Here is an 8,196-nt window from a genome sequence, read left to right on the forward strand (position 1 = left end):
CGCAGGAGCTGTGCAAACAAAGAAAAGAAAGGAAAATCTCTCCCAGCAGCCTCAAGAGAAGCAGATTAAATCTCCACAATCAACTTGATTTGCCCTACATCTGTGGAATACCTGAAGAGGCAATGAATCAGCCCAAAATTGAGGTGGTGGACTTTGGGAGCAGCTATATATATATATATATATATATATATATATATATATATATTTCCATTTTCTCATTTTCTGTGTGGCTGACAGGGTCTTGTTGCTATGGCCTAGTGTCAGGCCTGTGCCTCTAAGGTGGGAGAGCTGAGATCAGGACATTAGTCCACCAGAGACCTCCGGGCTGCATGTAATATCAAATGGCAGAAGCCCTCCCAGAGATCTCCATCTCAACTCTTAGACCCACCTCCACTCAACAACCAGCAACCTACAGTGCTGGATACCCTAGACCAAACAACTAGCAAAACAGGAACAAAACCTCACCCACTAGCAGAGAGGCTGCCTAAAATCATAATAAGGTCACAGACATCCCAAAACACACCACCGGACATCGTCCTGTCCACCAGAAAGACAAGACTCAGCCTCATCCACCAGAACACAGGCACTAGTCTCCTCCAACAGGAAGCCCACACGACCCACTGAACCAACCGTAGCCACTGGGTGCAGACACCAAAAACAAAGGGAACTACAAACAGGCAGCTTGTGAAAAGGAGACCCCAAACACAGTAAGTTAAGCAAAGTAAGAAGACAAAGAAACACACAGCAGATGAAGGAGCAAGATAAAAACCCACCAGACCTAAAAAATGAAGAGAAAATTGGCAGTCTACCTGAAAAAGAATTGAGAGTAATGATAGTAAACATGATCCAAAATCTTGGATTTACAATGGAGAAAATACAAGAAACATTTAACAAGGAGCTAGAAGAACTAAGTGGCAAACAAACAATGATGAACAACACAATAAATGAAATTTAAAAATCTCTAGAAGTGATCAATAGCAGATTAACTGAGGCAGAAGAACGGATAAGTGACCTAGAAGATAAAATAGTGCAAATAACTACTGCAGAGCAGAAGAAAGAAAAAGAGAATCAAAAAAATTGAAGACAGTCTCAGAAACCTCTGGGACAACATTAAACACACCAATATTCAAAATACAGGGGTCTCAGAAGAAGAAGAGGAAAAGAAAGGGACTGAGAAAATATTTGAAGAGATTATAGTTGAGAAATTCCCTAATGTGGGAAAGGAAATATTTAATCAAGTCCAGGAAGCACAGAGAGTCCCATACAAGATAAATCCAAGAAGAAACAAACAAAGACACATATTAATCGAACTATCAAAAATTAAACACAAAGAAAAAATATTAAAAGCAGCAAGGGAATAACATCAAATAGCAGATAAGGGAATCCCCATAAGGTTAGCAGCAGATTTCTCAGCAGAAACAATGCAAGCCAGAAGGGACTGGCAGGACATATTTAAAGTGGTGAAACCAAGATAACTCTACCCAGCAAGGATCTCATTCAGATTCGAAGGAGAAATTAAAACCTTTTCAGACAAGCAAAAGCTAAGAGAAATCAGCACCACAAAGCCAGCTTTACAACAAATGCTAAAGGAAATTCTCTAGGCAGGAAAGAGAAGAGAAGGAAAAGACCTACAATAACAAACTCAAAACAATTAAGATAATGGTAATAGGAACATACATATCAATAATTACCTTAAATGTAAATGGATTAAATGCTCCAACCAAAAGACATAGACTGGCTGAATGGATACGAAAACAAGACCCATATATATGCTGTCTACAAGAGACCCACTTCAGACCGAGGGACACATACAGACTGAAAGTGAAGGGATAGAAAAAGATATTCCATGCAAATGGAAATCAAAAGACAGCTGGAGTAGCAATACTCATATCAGACAAAATAGACTTTAAAATAAAGACCATTACAAGAGACAAAGAAGGACACTAGATCATGATCAAGGGTTCAGTCAAAGGAGAAGATATAACTATTGTAAAAATTTATGCACCCAACATAGGAGTACCTCAATACATAATGCAAATGCTAAAAGCCATAAAAGGGGAAGTCGACAGTAACATAATCATAGTAGGGGACTTTAACACCCCACTTTCACCAATGGACAGATCATCCATAATGAAAATAAATAAGGAAGCACAAGCTTTAAATGATACATTAAACAAGATGGATTTAACTGACATTTGAGACATTCCATCCCAAAACAACAGAATATACTTTCTTCTCAAGTGCTTATGGAACATTCTCCAGGATAGAACATACCTTGGGTCAAAAATCAACCCTTGGTAAATTTAAGAAAATTGAAATCATATCAAGTATCTTTTCGAACCACAATGCTATGAGATAAGATATCAATTACAGGAAACAATCTGTAGAAAATACAAACACATGGAGGCTAAAAAATACACCACTTAATAACCAAGAGATAACTGAAGAAATCAAAGAGGAAATCAAAAAATACCTAGAAACAAATGACAATGAATACACGACAACTCAAAACTTATGGGATGCAACAAAAGCAGGTCTAAGAGGGAAGTTTATGGCAATACTCTCCCACCTCAAGAAACAAGAAACATCTCAAATAAACAACCTAACCTTACACCTAAAGCAATTAGAGAAAGAAGAAGAACAACAACAACAACAAAAACCCAAAGTTAGCAGAAGGAAAGAATTCATAAAGATTAGAACAGAAATAAATAAAACTGAAATGAAAGAAACAACAAAGATCAATAAAACTAAAGCTGGTTCATTGAGAAGATAAACAAAATTGATAAGCCATTAGCCAGACTCATCAAGAAAAAAAGGGAGAAGACTCAAATCAACAAAATTAGAAATGAAAAATGAGAAGTAACAACTGACACTGCAGAAGTACAAGGTATCATGAGAGATTACTACAAGCAACTACATGCCATTAAAATAGAAAGTCTGGAAGAAATGGACAAATTCTTAGAAAAGCTCAACCTTCTGAGACTGAACCAAGAAGAAATAGAAAATAAAAACAGACCAATCACAAGAACTGAAAGTGAGACTGTGATTAAAAACCTTGCAACAAAAAAAATCCCAGGTCAAGATGGCTTCACAGGCAAATTCTATCAAACATTTAGAGAAGAGATAACACCTATCCTTCTCAAACTCTTCAAAAGTATAACAGAGGGAGGAACACTCCCAAATTCATTCTATGAGTCCACCATCACCCTGAAACCAACATCAGACAAAGATGTCACAAAGAAAGAAAACTACAGGCCAATATCACTGATGACCGTATATGCAAAAATCCTCAACAAAATACTAAGAACGGGAATCCAACAGCACATTAAAAGTATCATACACCATGACCAAGTGGGGTTCATCCCAGGAATGCAAGGATTCTTCAATATATGCAAATCGATCAATGTGATAAACCATATTAACAAATTGAAGGAGAAAAACTATATGATCATCTCAACAGATACAGAAAAAGCTTTTGACAAATTCAGCACCCTTTTTTGATAAAAAACCCTCCAGAAAGTAGGAATAGAGGGAACATAACTCAACATAACAAAGGCCATATATGACAAACCCACAGCCAACATCGTCCTCAATGGTGAAAAACTGAAACCATTTCCTCTAAGATCAGGAGCAAGACAAGGTTGCCCACTCTCAACACTATTATTCAACATAGTTTTGGAAGTTTTAGCTACATCAGTCAGAGAAAAAAAAAGAAATAAAAGGAATCCAAGTTGGAAAAGAAGAAGTAAAGCTGTCACTGTTTGCAGATGACATGATACTATACATGGAGAATCCTAAAGATGCTACCAGAAAACTACTAGAGCTAATCAATGAATTTGGTAAAGTAGCAGGCTACAAAATTAATGCACATAAATCTCTTGCATTCCTATACACTAATGATGAAAATCTGAAAGAGAAATTAAGAAAACACTCCCATTTATCATTGCAACAAAAAGAATAAAATACCTAGGAATAAACCTACCTAAGGAGAAAAAGGACCTGTATGCAGAAAACTGTAAGACACTGATGAACGAAATTAAAGATGATATAAACAGATGGAGAGATATACCATGTTCTTGGATTGGAAGAATCAACATTGTGAAAATGATTTTACTACATAAAGCAATCTACAGATTCAATGCAATCCCTATCAAACTACCACTGGCATTTTTCACAGAACTAGAACAAAAAATTTCACAATATGTATGGAAACACAAAAAAACCCAAAAAGCCAAAGCAATCCCAAGAAAGAAAAATGGAGCTGGAGGAATCAGGTTCCCTGAGTTCAGACTATACTACAAAGCTATAATAATCAAGATAGTTTTGTACTGGCACAAAAACTGAAATATAGATCAATGGAACAGGATAGAAAGCCCAGAGATAAACCCACACACATATGGTCACTTTATCTTTGATAAAGGAGGCAAGAGCATTCAATGGAGGAAAGACTGCCTCTTTAATAAGTGGTGCTGGGAAAACTGGAGAGCTACCTATAAAAGAATGAAATTAGAAAACTCCCTAATACATACAGAAAAATAAACTCAAAGTGGATTAAAGACCTAAATGTAAGGCCAGAAAATATCAAATTCTTAGAGGAAAACACAGGCAGAACACTCTGTGACATAAATCACAGCAAGATCCTTTGTGACCCACCTCCTAGAGAAATGGAAATAAAAACAAAAATAAGCAAATGGGACCTAATGAAACTTAAAAGCTTTTGCACAGCAAAGAAAACCATAAACAAGACGAAAGGACAACCCTCAGAATGGGAGAAAATATTTGCAAATGAAGCAACTGACAAAGGATTAATCTCCAAAATTTACAAGCAGCTCATGCAGCCCAATATTGAAAAAACAAACAACCCAATCCAAAAATTGGCAGAAGACCTAAACAGACATTTCTCCAAAGAAGCTATACAGATTGGCAACAAACACATGAAAGATGCTCATAATCATTAGAGAAATGCAAATCAAAACTACAATGAGGTATCACCTCACACCAGTCAGAATGACCATCATCAAAGTATCTTCAAACAATAAATTCTGGAGAGGGTGTGGAGAAAAGGGAACCCTCTTGCACTGTTGGTGGGAATGTAAATTGATACAGCCACTATGGAGAACAGTATGGAGGTTCCTTTAAAAACTAAAAACTAAAACTACCATACGAACCATCAATCCCACTCCTGGGCATATACCCTGAGAGAGCCATAATTCAAAAAGAGTCATGTACCACAATGTTCATTGCATCTCCATTTACGATAGCCAGGACATGGAAGCAACCTAAGTGTCCATTGACAGATGAATGGATAAAGAAGATGTGGCACATGTATACAATGGAAAGTTACTCAACCATAAAAAGAAACGAAATTGAGTTATTTTTAGTGAGGTGGATGGACCTAGAGTCTGTCATACAGAGTGAAGTAAGTCAGAAAGAGAAAAACAAATACTGTATGCTAACATATATATATGCAATCTAAAAAAAAAAAAAAAGTTCTGAAGAATCTACAGGCAGGATAGGAATAAAGATGCAGATGTAGAGAACAGACTTGAGGACACGGGGAGGGGGCAGGGTAAGCTGAGTGAAGTGAGAGAGTGGCATGGACTTATATATGCTACCAAATGTAAAATAGATAGCTAGTGGGAAGCAACCACATAGTATAGGGAGATCAGCTCATGCTTTGTGACCACCTAGAGAGGTGGGATAGGGAGGGTAGGAGGGAGACGCAAGAGGGAGGAGATATGAGGATACATGTATATGTATAGCTGATTCACTTGGTTATAAATCATAAACTAACACCATTTTAAAGCAATTATACTGCAATAAGGATGTAAAAAAATTAAAAATAAAAAAATAGAAAATAAATAAAACAAAGAAATTGTGCAATTTAAAAATAAATATCATGACAAGGACCTGAAAAATATTTGACTTGATGACCAATATTCTTTAAGAGGGTTAAAATGGATTCCAGGATTTAAATATAAAACTGTAAGTCTTATTACGAAAAGGGCAAAGAAGTGACAGAAGGTATATGATGGCCATCAAATTTTATCCCTAAGCTAAATGCCAACTGGGAAGCATGTTTCCCGTTACTTGCTTCTGCCAAAATTTCACATATTTGGCAGAACAGACAAGGTGCATTATGGGAGATTTCCACTCTTCTCTGAAGTAGCCGATAAAAGCAGCTGTTGAAAGGAGGTATGTGGACAGGAACTGGATCATCTGAGAATGCAACTCATATGTTTCTGTGACTCACCCTCCTGCTGTGTGCCCTCTTCCCTTGCCAACTTAGGTGGAGGCTTCGAACATCCAGCAAGGATTCTCTATCTCTTCCATGACTTTCTTTATGCCAAATCTATTGGGCTTCTAATCATCCAGAATGACAATGCCAACTGATGGGGCTCAGCAGTAGGCTCAAGAGTAGAAGGATTCTCCTAATCCCTGCTGTTTTTTGTCTTATTTACCACCTCCCTCTTCATAAATATCATATTGAGCATTAATGAAACCTTTTAGCTAATTTGTGAGTCCAGGTAGCTCAAGATATTTTCTAAATTATTCATTTTGATAAGCTTTAGCAAAATAACTCTAAAAACATTAAATTATTCAGAGGGAATTAGGGCAAAGGAAAGGAAGGGAGAGAAATTTTGAAAGAATTAATTTCCTGACAGAACTCCAAAGAGAAAATTTTCATTTATTATAATCCTGGTTACTCTATTATCAGTGGTTCTTCACTATTTTGTGACTACAAATTCCTATAAATATGTGATTAAAGCTATGAATCTTCTCCCTACCTCCTCCCAAAATGTAAATAATTACATATAGCTGAAATTTTACGCTGAGTTTTACAGTATGTAGGGACTCATTCCTTTCCTTCCTTCCTCATGACAAAGGCAGTCTTGGACCCCAGGATAAGATCCTGACTCTAAACTATAAAAACTGAGCTACAGTGGACTCCATGTCTCTCTTGATCTCACTTCTAACTTAACATTTATTTTTGCTTTTCTACCTCATTCTTTACAGCAGATCCCTAGAGATGGAACGACAGTATATTTCCACTATAGCTTATGAATTATTTTTTGTTGTTTTTCTATTTTCCAAATATTATTTTGAGTTGGTATGAGGTCCCACTGTAAAACAGATATAAAAAGATAAAAAAAGAAAGATAATCCAAACCTTAGTGAATTGGTTCATTTATTAGTGAGTAGTCAACGAGTTACAAATGAGAGTAAAAAGGCTTAGAAGAAAAATTGTTTGGGGAAGATATCATCAGATAATACTGGGCCCAAATCACTCTGAAAGTCATCAACACACTTTGTATCTAAGACCATGAAAGCATAAAGAAATATTTATTTCAGCATTATCTTCATGATTATCTATAAATACCAAATACTTATTTACCCACTGTTCTCTTTGAGACACTGTACTAGGATTCCCTTATTACTCTTATTAGATTTAGCTATTTTAAATCTCACTAGATAGACAAAGAGAAAGATAGACAAATAAGCATAGATATAAATGAATAGATAATTGCATTTATTCTAGGACTTCTCTATTTGACAAAATAGAGCAATCCTAGAATAATAGTGGGTTATTTAACCTACTGCAAGAAGATAGTGGATTTTATATTCCTAGGCTTATATGGACACATTTATAAAGCTAAGGGGAAAATGAATAAAATAAAAAGATCTTAATAGAAATGTAACATGCTTGAAAGAAGTTAGGAGAAAGGGCCTCATGCACTCCTGCTTATAGATCTCACTTTCAATAGAGAAGCAACTCCTAGGAGTAACCTAGAGTCTTAAAGAAATGTGCATACCCTCATCTTGTATCTTTAGTATCTTTATCCTAAAAGTAAACGGATGGACAAAGGGTAATGTTTGCAGGCATTAGAATGCTCAGAGGACAAGTGCATTTACTAAAGTTTTCTCAGAATGGCATCTGGACTAATCCCTTTACTATGAGAAGGTAGAAACAGCAATTATGTCAGAAAGGAATAGAGTTTAAGTGGCCTTATTTTTTTTTCCCTCAAAGACTAGAGAATATAACTTCCTCAAATCATCAACAAGTATTTTAACACCCTTTAGAAACAGATACATGCCAAGCTAGGATATGTTATTTTCCATCATGTTATTAAATCACCTAAACTACCAGCAAAAACAAACAAGCATACCATGCAGGAATAATGCTTTGTTACTCAGA

The sequence above is a fragment of the Lipotes vexillifer genome, unplaced genomic scaffold (genome assembly GCF_000442215.2).
Source record: "Lipotes vexillifer unplaced genomic scaffold, Lipotes_vexillifer_v1.1 scaffold163, whole genome shotgun sequence".
Lineage (NCBI taxonomy): Eukaryota > Metazoa > Chordata > Mammalia > Artiodactyla > Lipotidae > Lipotes > Lipotes vexillifer.